This window comes from Lissotriton vulgaris, chromosome 8 (assembly GCF_964263255.1).
Source record: "Lissotriton vulgaris chromosome 8, aLisVul1.2, whole genome shotgun sequence".
Taxonomy (NCBI): Eukaryota; Metazoa; Chordata; class Amphibia; order Caudata; family Salamandridae; genus Lissotriton; species Lissotriton vulgaris.
In genome coordinates, this window is record NC_141696.1 from 1493715101 (window position 1) to 1493728723 (window position 13623).

Below are 13623 nucleotides of genomic sequence, written 5' to 3' on the forward strand. Positions count from 1 at the left end.
TTTGCCACCGCGCCGTTTGGCGCCAAGGTCCCTTGAGTGAGCTGTCCATCACAGTGGGGGAAAGGGCGGGAAGATGTTGCATAGCCTAGTGTGTGGGGCGGGGCCAAACGGGCGGGGCTTCTGTACAGTTCACATGCCTCTTGTTTATAAAGGGTCAGAGACCATCAGAGCATCAGATGAGGAGAAATCAGCCTCCTGGTCACTGGAAGTACAGGAGGATTGCGCTCGAGAAACTCGTGGATGCCTAGACCTCCATCACGGATTACAGCTAATTGTAGACTGTAGCCTCGACCTTGCTCACTAGGTTCTTGGGCTGATTATAATGTTTTACTGAAGTTTAGCTTCAACCGGGGCACGTGCTGTTTCTTTTGTATCTGTAAGTGCTTCCTGTTGAGGTTTAATTTTTGAAACAGGAGCATCGTGCCAAAATGAATCCTGCCTGCATATTTATCCACGAAGATGCCACCATGTTGTGCCATACCTCTACTCAACTGGAGTACTTTCTACTGGGTAGTCAGTAAGTGCTACCTCTTTGGGTGAATGTATTGTGCTTTTCCAGCACTGCAGCTGCGTAAAGGCCCAGAAGAGAAGTCTTCAGTGATCACCTGTGTCTGTGACTTTGCCACTGCGCTGATAGGCGCCTGGGTACCTCGAGTGAGCTGTCCATCACAGTGGGGGAAAGGGCAGAATAGGTTGCATAGCCTAGTCAGTGACTTTGCCACTGCGCTGATAGGCGCCGAGGTACCCCGAGTGAGCTGTCCATCACAGTGGGGGAAAGGGCGGGATAGGTTGCATAGCCTAGTCTGTGTGGGGAGGGGTTAAACTGGCGAGGCTTCTGTGCGAGTTCACATGCCTCTTGTTTATGAAGGGTCAGAGACCGATCAGCTCAGTAAATGATAAGAAAGCAGTCGGTGGTACCTCTTTGGGTGAATGTATTGTGCTTTTCCAGCACTGCAGCTGCGTAAAGGCCAGAAGAGTTGTATTCAGGGATCACCTGTGTCTGTAACGTTGCCACTGCGCCGATAGGCGCCGAGGTACCTCGAGTGAGCTGTCCATCACAGTGGGGGAAAGGGCGGGATAGGTTGCATAGCCTAGTGTGTGTGGGGAGGGGCCAAATTGGCGAGGCTTCTGTGTGTGTGCACTTGCCTCTTGTTTATGAAGGGTCAGAGACCGATTAGCGCAGCAGATGAGGAGAAAGCAGTCGGTGGTACCTCTTTGGGTGAATGTATTGTGCTTTTCAAACACTACAGCTGCGTATAGGCCCAGAAGAGTTGTCTCGAGTGACCACGTGTGTCTGTAACTTTGCCACCGCGCCGTTTGGCGCCAAGGTCCCTTGAGTGAGCTGTCCATCACAGTGGGGGAAAGGGCGGGAAGATATTGCATAGCCTAGTGTGTGGGGCGGGGCCAAACGGGCGGGGCTTCTGTGCAGTTCACATGCCTCTTGTTTATAAAGGGTCAGAGACCATCAGAGCATCAGATGAGGAGAAATCAGCCTCCTGGTCACTGGAAGTACAGGAGGATTGCGCTCGAGAAACTCGTGGATGCCTAGACTTCCATCATGGATTACAGCTAATTGTAGACTGTAGCCTCGACCTTGCTCACTAGGTTCTTGGGCTGATTATAATGCGTTACTGAAGTTTAGCTTCATCCGGGGCACGTGCTGTTTCTTTTGTATCTGTAAGTGCTTCCTGTTGAGGTTTAATTTTTGAAACAGGAGCATCGTGCCAAAATGAATCCTGCCTGCATATTTATCCACGAAGATGCCACCATGTTGTGCCATACCTCTACTCAACTGGAGTACTTTCTACTGGGTAGTCAGTAAGTGCTACCTCGTTGGGTAAATGTATGGTGCTTTTCCTACACTACAGCTGCGTAAAGGCCCAGAAGAGAAGTCTTCAGTGATCACCTGTGTCTGTGACTTTGCCACTGCGCTGATAGGCGCCTAGGTACCTCGAGTGAGCTGTCCATCACAGTGGGGGAAAGGGCGGGATAGGTTGCATAGCCTAGTCTGTGTGGGGAGGGGTTAAACTGGCGAGGCTTCTGTGCGAGTTCACATGCCTCTTGTTTATGAAGGGTCAGAGACCGATCAGCTCAGTAAATGATAAGAAAGCAGTCGGTGGTACCTCTTTGGGTGAATGTATTGTGCTTTTCCAGCACTGCAGCTGCGTAAAGGCCAGAAGAGTTGTATTCAGGGATCACCTGTGTCTGTAACGTTGCCACTGCGCCGATAGGCGCCGAGGTACCTCGAGTGAGCTGTCCATCACAGTGGGGGAAAGGGCGGGATAGGTTGCATAGCCTAGTGTGTGTGGGGAGGGGCCAAATTGGCGAGGCTTCTGTGTGTGTGCACTTGCCTCTTGTTTATGAAGGGTCAGAGACCGATTAGCGCAGCAGATGAGGAGAAAGCAGTCGGTGGTACCTCTTTGGGTGAATGTATTGTGCTTTTCAAACACTACAGCTGCGTATAGGCCCAGAAGAGTTGTCTCGAGTGACCACGTGTGTCTGTAACTTTGCCACCGCGCCGTTTGGCGCCAAGGTCCCTTGAGTGAGCTGTCCATCACAGTGGGGGAAAGGGCGGGAAGATATTGCATAGCCTAGTGTGTGGGGCGGGGCCAAACGGGCGGGGCTTCTGTGCAGTTCACATGCCTCTTGTTTATAAAGGGTCAGAGACCATCAGAGCATCAGATGAGGAGAAATCAGCCTCCTGGTCACTGGAAGTACAGGAGGATTGCGCTCGAGAAACTCGTGGATGCCTAGACTTCCATCATGGATTACAGCTAATTGTAGACTGTAGCCTCGACCTTGCTCACTAGGTTCTTGGGCTGATTATAATGCGTTACTGAAGTTTAGCTTCATCCGGGGCACGTGCTGTTTCTTTTGTATCTGTAAGTGCTTCCTGTTGAGGTTTAATTTTTGAAACAGGAGCATCGTGCCAAAATGAATCCTGCCTGCATATTTATCCACGAAGATGCCACCATGTTGTGCCATACCTCTACTCAACTGGAGTACTTTCTACTGGGTAGTCAGTAAGTGCTACCTCGTTGGGTAAATGTATGGTGCTTTTCCTACACTACAGCTGCGTAAAGGCCCAGAAGAGAAGTCTTCAGTGATCACCTGTGTCTGTGACTTTGCCACTGCGCTGATAGGCGCCTAGGTACCTCGAGTGAGCTGTCCATCACAGTGGGGGAAAGGGCGGGATAGGTTGCATAGCCTAGTCAGTGACTTTGCCACTGCGCTGATCGGCGCCGAGGTACCTCGAGTGAGCTGTCCATCACAGTGGGGAAAAGGGCGGGATAGGTTGCATAGCCTAGTCTGTGTGGGGAGGGGTTAAACTGGCGAGGCTTCTGTGCGAGTTCACATGCCTCTTGTTTATGAAGGGTCAGAGACCGATCAGCGCAGTAAATGATAAGAAAGCAGTCGGTGGTACCTCTTTGGGTGAATGTATTGTGCTTTTCCAGCACTGCAGCTGCGTGAAGTCCCAGAAGAGTTGTCTTCAGTGATCACCTGTGTCTGTGACTTTGCCACTGCGCCGATATGCGCCGAGGTACCTCGAGGGAGCTGTCCATCAAAGTGGGGTACAGGACGGGATAGCTTGCATAGCCTAGTGTGTGTGGGGAGGGGCCAAACTGGCGAGGCTTCTGTGCGTGTGCACTTGCCTCTTGTTTATGAAGGGTCAGAGACCGATTAGCGCAGCAAATGAGGAGAAAGCAGTCGGTGGTACCTCTTTGGGTGAATGTATTGTGCTTTTCCAGCACTGCAGCTGCGTAAAGGCCCAGAAGAGTTGTCTCGAGTGACCACGTGTGTCTGTAACTTTGCCACCGCGCCGTTTGGCGCCAAGGTCCCTCGAGTGAGCTGTCCATCACAGTGGTGGGAAGGGCGGGATAGGTTGCATAGCCTAGTGTGTGTGGGGAGGGGTTAAACTGGCGAGGCTTCTGTGCGAGTTCACATGCCTCTTGTTTATGAAGGGTCAGAGACAGATCAGCGCAGTAAATGATAAGAAAGCAGTAGGTGGTACCTCTTTGGGTGAATGTATTGTGCTTTTCAAACACTACAGCTGCGTATAGGCCCAGAAGAGTTGTCTCGAGTGACCACGTGTGTCTGTAACTTTGCCACCGCGCCGTTTGGCGCCAAGGTCCCTTGAGTGAGCTGTCCATCACAGTGGGGGAAAGGGCGGGAAGATGTTGCATAGCCTAGTGTGTGGGGCGGGGCCAAACGGGCGGGGCTTCTGTACAGTTCACATGCCTCTTGTTTATAAAGGGTCAGAGACCATCAGAGCATCAGATGAGGAGAAATCAGCCTCCTGGTCACTGGAAGTACAGGAGGATTGCGCTCGAGAAACTCGTGGATGCCTAGACCTCCATCACGGATTACAGCTAATTGTAGACTGTAGCCTCGACCTTGCTCATTAGGTTCTTGGGCTGATTATAATGTTTTACTGAAGTTTAGCTTCAACCGGGGCACGTGCTGTTTCTTTTGTATCTGTAAGTGCTTCCTGTTGAGGTTTAATTTTTGAAACAGGAGCATCGTGCCAAAATGAATCCTGCCTGCATATTTATCCACGAAGATGCCACCATGTTGTGCCATACCTCTACTCAACTGGAGTACTTTCTACTGGGTAGTCAGTAAGTGCTACCTCGTTGGGTAAATGTATGGTGCTTTTCCTACACTACAGCTGCGTAAAGGCCCAGAAGAGAAGTCTTCAGTGATCACCTGTCTGTGACTTTGCCACTGCGCTGATAGGCGCCTAGGTACCTCGAGTGAGCTGTCCATCACAGTGGGGGAAAGGGCGTGATAGGTTGCATAGCCTAGTCTGTGTGGGGAGGGGTTAAACTGGCGAGGCTTCTGTGCGAGTTCACATGCCTCTTGTTTATGAAGGGTCAGAGACCGATCAGCTCAGTAAATGATAAGAAAGCAGTCGGTGGTACCTCTTTGGGTGAATGTATTGTGCTTTTCCAGCACTGCAGCTGCGTAAAGGCCCAGAAGAGAAGTCTTCAGTGATCACCTGTGTCTGTGACTTTGCCACTGCGCTGATAGGCGCCTGGGTACCTCGAGTGAGCTGTCCATCACAGTGGGGGAAAGGGCAGAATAGGTTGCATAGCCTAGTCAGTGACTTTGCCACTGCGCTGATAGGCGCCGAGGTACCCCGAGTGAGCTGTCCATCACAGTGGGGGAAAGGGCGGGATAGGTTGCATAGCCTAGTCTGTGTGGGGAGGGGTTAAACTGGCGAGGCTTCTGTGCGAGTTCACATTCCTCTTGTTTATGAAGGGTCAGAGACCGATCAGCTCAGTAAATGATAAGAAAGCAGTCGGTGGTACCTCTTTGGGTGAATGTATTGTGCTTTTCCAGCACTGCAGCTGCGTAAAGGCCAGAAGAGTTGTATTCAGGGATCACCTGTGTCTGTAACTTTGCCACCGCGCCATTTGGCGCCGAGGTACCTCGAGTGAGCTGTCCATCACAGTGGGGGAAAGGGCGGGATAGGTTGCATAGCCTAGTGTGTGTGGGGAGGGGCCAAATTGGCGAGGCTTCTGTGTGTGTGCACTTGCCTCTTGTTTATGAAGGGTCAGAGACCGATTAGCGCAGCAAATGAGGAGAAAGCAGTCGGTGGTACCTCTTTGGGTGAATGTATTGTGCTTTTCAAACACTACAGCTGCGTATAGGCCCAGAAGAGTTGTCTCGAGTGACCACGTGTGTCTGTAACTTTTCCACCGCGCCGTTTGGCGCCAAGGTCCCTTGAGTGAGCTGTCCATCACAGTGGGGGAAAGGGCGGGAAGATATTGCATAGCCTAGTGTGTGGGGCGGGGCCAAACGGGCGGGGCTTCTGTGCAGTTCACATGCCTCTTGTTTATAAAGGGTCAGAGACCATCAGAGCATCAGATGAGGAGAAATCAGCCTCCTGGTCACTGGAAGTACAGGAGGATTGCGCTCGAGAAACTCGTGGATGCCTAGACTTCCATCATGGATTACAGCTAATTGTAGACTGTAGCCTCGACCTTGCTCACTAGGTTCTTGGGCTGATTATAATGTTTTACTGAAGTTTAGCTTCAACCGGGGCACGTGCTGTTTCTTTTGTATCTGTAAGTGCTTCCTGTTGAGGTTTAATTTTTGAAACAGGAGCATCGTGCCAAAATGAATCCTGCCTGCATATTTATCCACGAAGATGCCACCATGTTGTGCCATACCTCTACTCAACTGGAGTACTTTCTACTGGGTAGTCAGTAAGTGCTACCTCGTTGGGTAAATGTATGGTGCTTTTCCTACACTACAGCTGTGTAAAGGCCCAGAAGAGAAGTCTTCAGTGATCACCTGTGTCTGTGACTTTGCCACTGCGCTGATAGGCGCCTAGGTACCTCGAGTGAGCTGTCCATCACAGTGGGGGAAAGGGCGGGATAGGTTGCATAGCCTAGTCTGTGTGGGGAGGGGTTAAACTGGCGAGGCTTCTGTGCGAGTTCACATGCCTCTTGTTTATGAAGGGTCAGAGACCGATCAGCTCAGTAAATGATAAGAAAGCAGTCGGTGGTACCTCTTTGGGTGAATGTATTGTGCTTTTCCAGCACTGCAGCTGCGTAAAGGCCAGAAGAGTTGTATTCAGGGATCACCTGTGTCTGTAACGTTGCCACTGCTCCGATAGGCGCCGAGGTACCTCGAGTGAGCTGTCCATCACAGTGGGGGAAAGGGCGGGATAGGTTGCATAGCCTAGTGTGTGTGGGGAGGGGCCAAATTGGCGAGGCTTCTGTGTGTGTGCACTTGCCTCTTGTTTATGAAGGGTCAGAGACCGATTAGCGCAGCAAATGAGGAGAAAGCAGTCGGTGGTACCTCTTTGGGTGAATGTATTGTGCTTTTCAAACACTACAGCTGCGTATAGGCCCAGAAGAGTTGTCTCGAGTGACCACGTGTGTCTGTAACTTTGCCATTGCGCCGTTTGGCGCCAAGGTCCCTTGAGTGAGCTGTCCATCACAGTGGGGGAAAGGGCGGGAAGATATTGCATAGCCTAGTGTGTGGGGCGGGGCCAAACGGGCGGGGCTTCTGTGCAGTTCACATGCCTCTTGTTTATAAAGGGTCAGAGACCATCAGAGCATCAGATGAGGAGAAATCAGCCTCCTGGTCACTGGAAGTACAGGAGGATTGCGCTCGAGAAACTCGTGGATGCCTAGACTTCCATCATGGATTACAGCTAATTGTAGACTGTAGCCTCGACCTTGCTCACTAGGTTCTTGGGCTGATTATAATGCGTTACTGAAGTTTAGCTTCATCCGGGGCACGTGCTGTTTCTTTTGTATCTGTAAGTGCTTCCTGTTGAGGTTTAATTTTTGAAACAGGAGCATCGTGCCAAAATGAATCCTGCCTGCATATTTATCCACGAAGATGCCACCATGTTGTGCCATACCTCTACTCAACTGGAGTACTTTCTACTGGGTAGTCAGTAAGTGCTACCTCGTTGGGTAAATGTATGGTGCTTTTCCTACACTACAGCTGCGTAAAGGCCCAGAAGAGAAGTCTTCAGTGATCACCTGTGTCTGTGACTTTGCCACTGCGCTGATAGGCGCCTAGGTACCTCGAGTGTGCTGTCCATCACAGTGGGGGAAAGGGCGGGATAGGTTGCATAGCCTAGTCAGTGACTTTGCCACTGCGCTGATCGGCGCCGAGGTACCTCGAGTGAGCTGTCCATCACAGTGGGGAAAAGGGCGGGATAGGTTGCATAGCCTAGTCTGTGTGGGGAGGGGTTAAACTGGCGAGGCTTCTGTGCGAGTTCACATGCCTCTTGTTTATGAAGGGTCAGAGACCGATCAGCGCAGTAAATGATAAGAAAGCAGTCGGTGGTACCTCTTTGGGTGAATGTATTGTGCTTTTCCAGCACTGCAGCTGCGTGAAGTCCCAGAAGAGGTGTCTTCAGTGATCACCTGTGTCTGTGACTTTGCCACTGCGCCGATATGCGCCGAGGTACCTCGAGGGAGCTGTCCATCAAAGTGGGGTACAGGACGGGATAGCTTGCATAGCCTAGTGTGTGTGGGGAGGGGCCAAACTGGCGAGGCTTCTGTGCGTGTGCACTTGCCTCTTGTTTATGAAGGGTCAGAGACCGATTAGCGCAGCAAATGAGGAGAAAGCAGTCGGTGGTACCTCTTTGGGTGAATGTATTGTGCTTTTCCAGCACTGCAGCTGCGTAAAGGCCCAGAAGAGTTGTCTCGAGTGACCACGTGTGTCTGTAACTTTGCCACCGCGCCGTTTGGCGCCAAGGTCCCTCGAGTGAGCTGTCCATCACAGTGGTGGGAAGGGCGGGATAGGTTGCATAGCCTAGTGTGTGTGGGGAGGGGTTAAACTGGCGAGGCTTCTGTGCGAGTTCACATGCCTCTTGTTTATGAAGGGTCAGAGACAGATCAGCGCAGAAAATGATAAGAAAGCAGTAGGTGGTACCTCTTTGGGTGAATGTATTGTGCTTTTCAAACACTACAGCTGCGTATAGGCCCAGAAGAGTTGTCTCGAGTGACCACGTGTGTCTGTAACTTTGCCACCGCGCCGTTTGGCGCCAAGGTCCCTTGAGTGAGCTGTCCATCACAGTGGGGGAAAGGGCGGGAAGATGTTGCATAGCCTAGTGTGTGGGGCGGGGCCAAACGGGCGGGGCTTCTGTACAGTTCACATGCCTCTTTTTTATAAAGGGTCAGAGACCATCAGAGCATCAGATGAGGAGAAATCAGCCTCCTGGTCACTGGAAGTACAGGAGGATTGCGCTCGAGAAACTCGTGGATGCCTAGACTTCCATCATGGATTACAGCTAATTGTAGACTGTAGCCTCGACCTTGCTCCCTAGGTTCTTGGGCTGATTATAATGCGTTACTGAAGTTTAGCTTCATCCGGGGCACGTGCTGTTTCTTTTGTATCTGTAAGTGCTTCCTGTTGAGGTTTAATTTTTGAAACAGGAGCATCGTGCCAAAATGAATCCTGCCTGCATATTTATCCACGAAGATGCCACCATGTTGTGCCATACCTCTACTCAACTGGAGTACTTTCTACTGGGTAGTCAGTAAGTGCTACCTCGTTGGGTAAATGTATGGTGCTTTTCCTACACTACAGCTGCGTAAAGGCCCAGAAGAGAAGTCTTCAGTGATCACCTGTGTCTGTGACTTTGCCACTGCGCTGATAGGCGCCTAGGTACCTCGAGTGAGCTGTCCATCACAGTGGGGGAAAGGGCGTGATAGGTTGCATAGCCTAGTCTGTGTGGGGAGGGGTTAAACTGGCGAGGCTTCTGTGCAAGTTCACATGCCTCTTGTTTATGAAGGGTCAGAAACCGATCAGCTCAGTAAATGATAAGAAAGCAGTCGGTGGTACCTCTTTGGGTGAATGTATTGTGCTTTTCCAGCACTGCAGCTGCGTAAAGGCCCAGAAGAGAAGTCTTCAGTGATCACCTGTGTCTGTGACTTTGCCACTGCGCTGATAGGCGCCTGGGTACCTCGAGTGAGCTGTCCATCACAGTGGGGGAAAGGGCAGAATAGGTTGCATAGCCTAGTCAGTGACTTTGCCACTGCGCTGATAGGCGCCGAGGTACCCCGAGTGAGCTGTCCATCACAGTGGGGGAAAGGGCGGGATAGGTTGCATAGCCTAGTCTGTGTGGGGAGGGGTTAAACTGGCGAGGCTTCTGTGCGAGTTCACATGCCTCTTGTTTATGAAGGGTCAGAGACCGATCAGCTCAGTAAATGATAAGAAAGCAGTCGGTGGTACCTCTTTGGGTGAATGTATTGTGCTTTTCCAGCACTGCAGCTGCGTAAAGGCCCAGAAGAGAAGTCTTCAGTGATCACCTGTGTCTGTGACTTTGCCACTGCGCTGATAGGCGCCTGGGTACCTCGAGTGAGCTGTCCATCACAGTGGGGGAAAGGGCAGAATAGGTTGCATAGCCTAGTCAGTGACTTTGCCACTGCGCTGATAGGCGCCGAGGTACCCCGAGTGAGCTGTCCATCACAGTGGGGGAAAGGGCGGGATAGGTTGCATAGCCTAGTCTGTGTGGGGAGGGGTTAAACTGGCGAGGCTTCTGTGCGAGTTCACATGCCTCTTGTTTATGAAGGGTCAGAGACCGATCAGCTCAGTAAATGATAAGAAAGCAGTCGGTGGTACCTCTTTGGGTGAATGTATTGTGCTTTTCCAGCACTGCAGCTGCGTAAAGGCCAGAAGAGTTGTATTCAGGGATCACCTGTGTCTGTAACGTTGCCACTGCGCCGATAGGCGCCGAGGTACCTCGAGTGAGCTGTCCATCACAGTGGGGGAAAGGGCGGGATAGGTTGCATAGCCTAGTGTGTGGGGAGGGGCCAAATTGGCGAGGCTTCTGTGTGTGTGCACTTGCCTCTTGTTTATGAAGGGTCAGAGACCGATTAGCGCAGCAAATGAGGAGAAAGCAGTCGGTGGTACCTCTTTGGGTGAATGTATTGTGCTTTTCAAACACTACAGCTGCGTATAGGCCCAGAAGAGTTGTCTCGAGTGACCACGTGTGTCTGTAACTTTGCCACCGCGCCGTTTGGCGCCAAGGTCCCTTGAGTGAGCTGTCCATCACAGTGGGGGAAAGGGCGTGATAGGTTGCATAGCCTAGTCTGTGTGGGGAGGGGTTAAACTGGCGAGGCTTCTGTGCGAGTTCACATGCCTCTTGTTTATGAAGGGTCAGAGACCGATCAGCTCAGTAAATGATAAGAAAGCAGTCGGTGGTACCTCTTTGGGTGAATGTATTGTGCTTTTCCAGCACTGCAGCTGCGTAAAGGCCCAGAAGAGAAGTCTTCAGTGATCACCTGTGTCTGTGACTTTGCCACTGCGCTGATAGGCGCCTGGGTACCTCGAGTGAGCTGTCCATCACAGTGGGGGAAAGGGCAGAATAGGTTGCATAGCCTAGTCAGTGACTTTGCCACTGCGCTGATAGGCGCCGAGGTACCCCGAGTGAGCTGTCCATCACAGTGGGGGAAAGGGCGGGATAGGTTGCATAGCCTAGTCTGCGTGGGGAGGGGTTAAACTGGCGAGGCTTCTGTGCGAGTTCACATGCCTCTTGTTTATGAAGGGTCAGAGACCGATCAGCTCAGTAAATGATAAGAAAGCAGTCGGTGGTACCTCTTTGGGTGAATGTATTGTGCTTTTCCAGCACTGCAGCTGCGTAAAGGCCCAGAAGAGAAGTCTTCAGTGATCACCTGTGTCTGTGACTTTGCCACTGCGCTGATAGGCGCCTGGGTACCTCGAGTGAGCTGTCCATCACAGTGGGGGAAAGGGCAGAATAGGTTGCATAGCCTAGTCAGTGACTTTGCCACTGCGCTGATAGGCGCCGAGGTACCCCGAGTGAGCTGTCCATCACAGTGGGGGAAAGGGCGGGATAGGTTGCATAGCCTAGTCTGTGTGGGGAGGGGTTAAACTGGCGAGGCTTCTGTGCGAGTTCACATGCCTCTTGTTTATGAAGGGTCAGAGACCGATCAGCTCAGTAAATGATAAGAAAGCAGTCGGTGGTACCTCTTTGGGTGAATGTATTGTGCTTTTCCAGCACTGCAGCTGCGTAAAGGCCAGAAGAGTTGTATTCAGGGATCACCTGTGTCTGTAACGTTGCCACTGCGCCGATAGGCGCCGAGGTACCTCGAGTGAGCTGTCCATCACAGTGGGGGAAAGGGCGGGATAGGTTGCATAGCCTAGTGTGTGGGGAGGGGCCAAATTGGCGAGGCTTCTGTGTGTGTGCACTTGCCTCTTGTTTATGAAGGGTCAGAGACCGATAAGCGCAGCAAATGAGGAGAAAGCAGTCGGTGGTACCTCTTTGGGTGAATGTATTGTGCTTTTCAAACACTACAGCTGCGTATAGGCCCAGAAGAGTTGTCTCGAGTGACCACGTGTGTCTGTAACTTTGCCACCGCGCCGTTTGGCGCCAAGGTCCCTTGAGTGAGCTGTCCATCACAGTGGGGGAAAGGGCGTGATAGGTTGCATAGCCTAGTCTGTGTGGGGAGGGGTTAAACTGGCGAGGCTTCTGTGCGAGTTCACATGCCTCTTGTTTATGAAGGGTCAGAGACCGATCAGCTCAGTAAATGATAAGAAAGCAGTCGGTGGTACCTCTTTGGGTGAATGTATTGTGCTTTTCCAGCACTGCAGCTGCGTAAAGGCCCAGAAGAGTTGTCTCGAGTGACCACGTGTGTCTGTAACTTTGCCACCGCGCCGTTTGGCGCCAAGGTCCCTCGAGTGAGCTGTCCATCACAGTGGTGGAAAGGGCGGGATAGGTTGCATAGCCTAGTGTGTGTGGGGAGGGGTTAATCTGGCGAGGCTTCTGTGCGAGTTCACATGCCTCTTGTTTATGAAGGGTCAGAGACAGATCAGCGCAGTAAATGATAAGAAAGCAGTAGGTGGTACCTCTTTGGGTGAATGTATTGTGCTTTTCAAACACTACAGCTGCGTATAGGCCCAGAAGAGTTGTCTCGAGTGACCACGTGTTTCTGTAACTTTGCCACCGCGCCGTTTGGCGCCAAGGTCCCTTGAGTGAGCTGTCCATCACAGTGGGGGAAAGGGCGGGAAGATGTTGCATAGCCTAGTGTGTGGGGCGGGGCCAAACGGGCGGGGCTTCTGTACAGTTCACATGCCTCTTGTTTATAAAGGGTCAGAGACCATCAGAGCATCAGATGAGGAGAAATCAGCCTCCTGGTCACTGGAAGTACAGGAGGATTGCGCTCGAGAAACTCGTGGATGCCTAGACCTCCATCACGGATTACAGCTAATTGTAGACTGTAGCCTCGACCTTGCTCACTAGGTTCTTGGGCTGATTATAATGTTTTACTGAAGTTTAGCTTCAACCGGGGCACGTGCTGTTTCTTTTGTATCTGTAAGTGCTTCCTGTTGAGGTTTAATTTTTGAAACAGGAGCATCGTGCCAAAATGAATCCTGCCTGCATATTTATCCACGAAGATGCCACCATGTTGTGCCATACCTCTACTCAACTGGAGTACTTTCTACTGGGTAGTCAGTAAGTGCTACCTCGTTGGGTAAATGTATGGTGCTTTGCCTACACTACACCTGCGTAAAGGCCAAGAAGAGAAGTCTTCAGTGATCACCTGTGTCTGTGACTTTGCCACTGCGCTGATAGGCGCCTAGGTACCTCGAGTGAGCTGTCCATCCCAGTGGGGGAAAGGGCAGAATAGGTTGCATAGCCTAGTCAGTGACTTTGCCACTGCGCTGATAGGCGCCGAGGTACCCCGAGTGAGCTGTCCATCACGGTGGGGGAAAGGGCGGGATAGGTTGCATAGCCTAGTCTGTGTGGGGAGGGGTTAAACTGGCGAGGCTTCTGTGCGAGTTCACATGCCTCTTGTTTATGAAGGGTCAGAGACCGATCAGCTCAGTAAATGATAAGAAAGCAGTCGGTGGTACCTCTTTGGGTGAATGTATTGTGCTTTTCCAGCACTGCAGCTGCGTAAAGGCCAGAAGAGTTGTATTCAGGGATCACCTGTGTCTGTAACGTTGCCACTGCGCCGATAGGCGCCGAGGTACCTCGAGTGAGCTGTCCATCACAGTGGGGGAAAGGGCGGGATAGGTTGCATAGCCTAGTGTGTGGGGAGGGGCCAAATTGGCGAGGCTTCTGTGTGTGTGCACTTGCCTCTTGTTTATGAAGGGTCAGAGACCGATTAGCGCAGCAAATGAGGA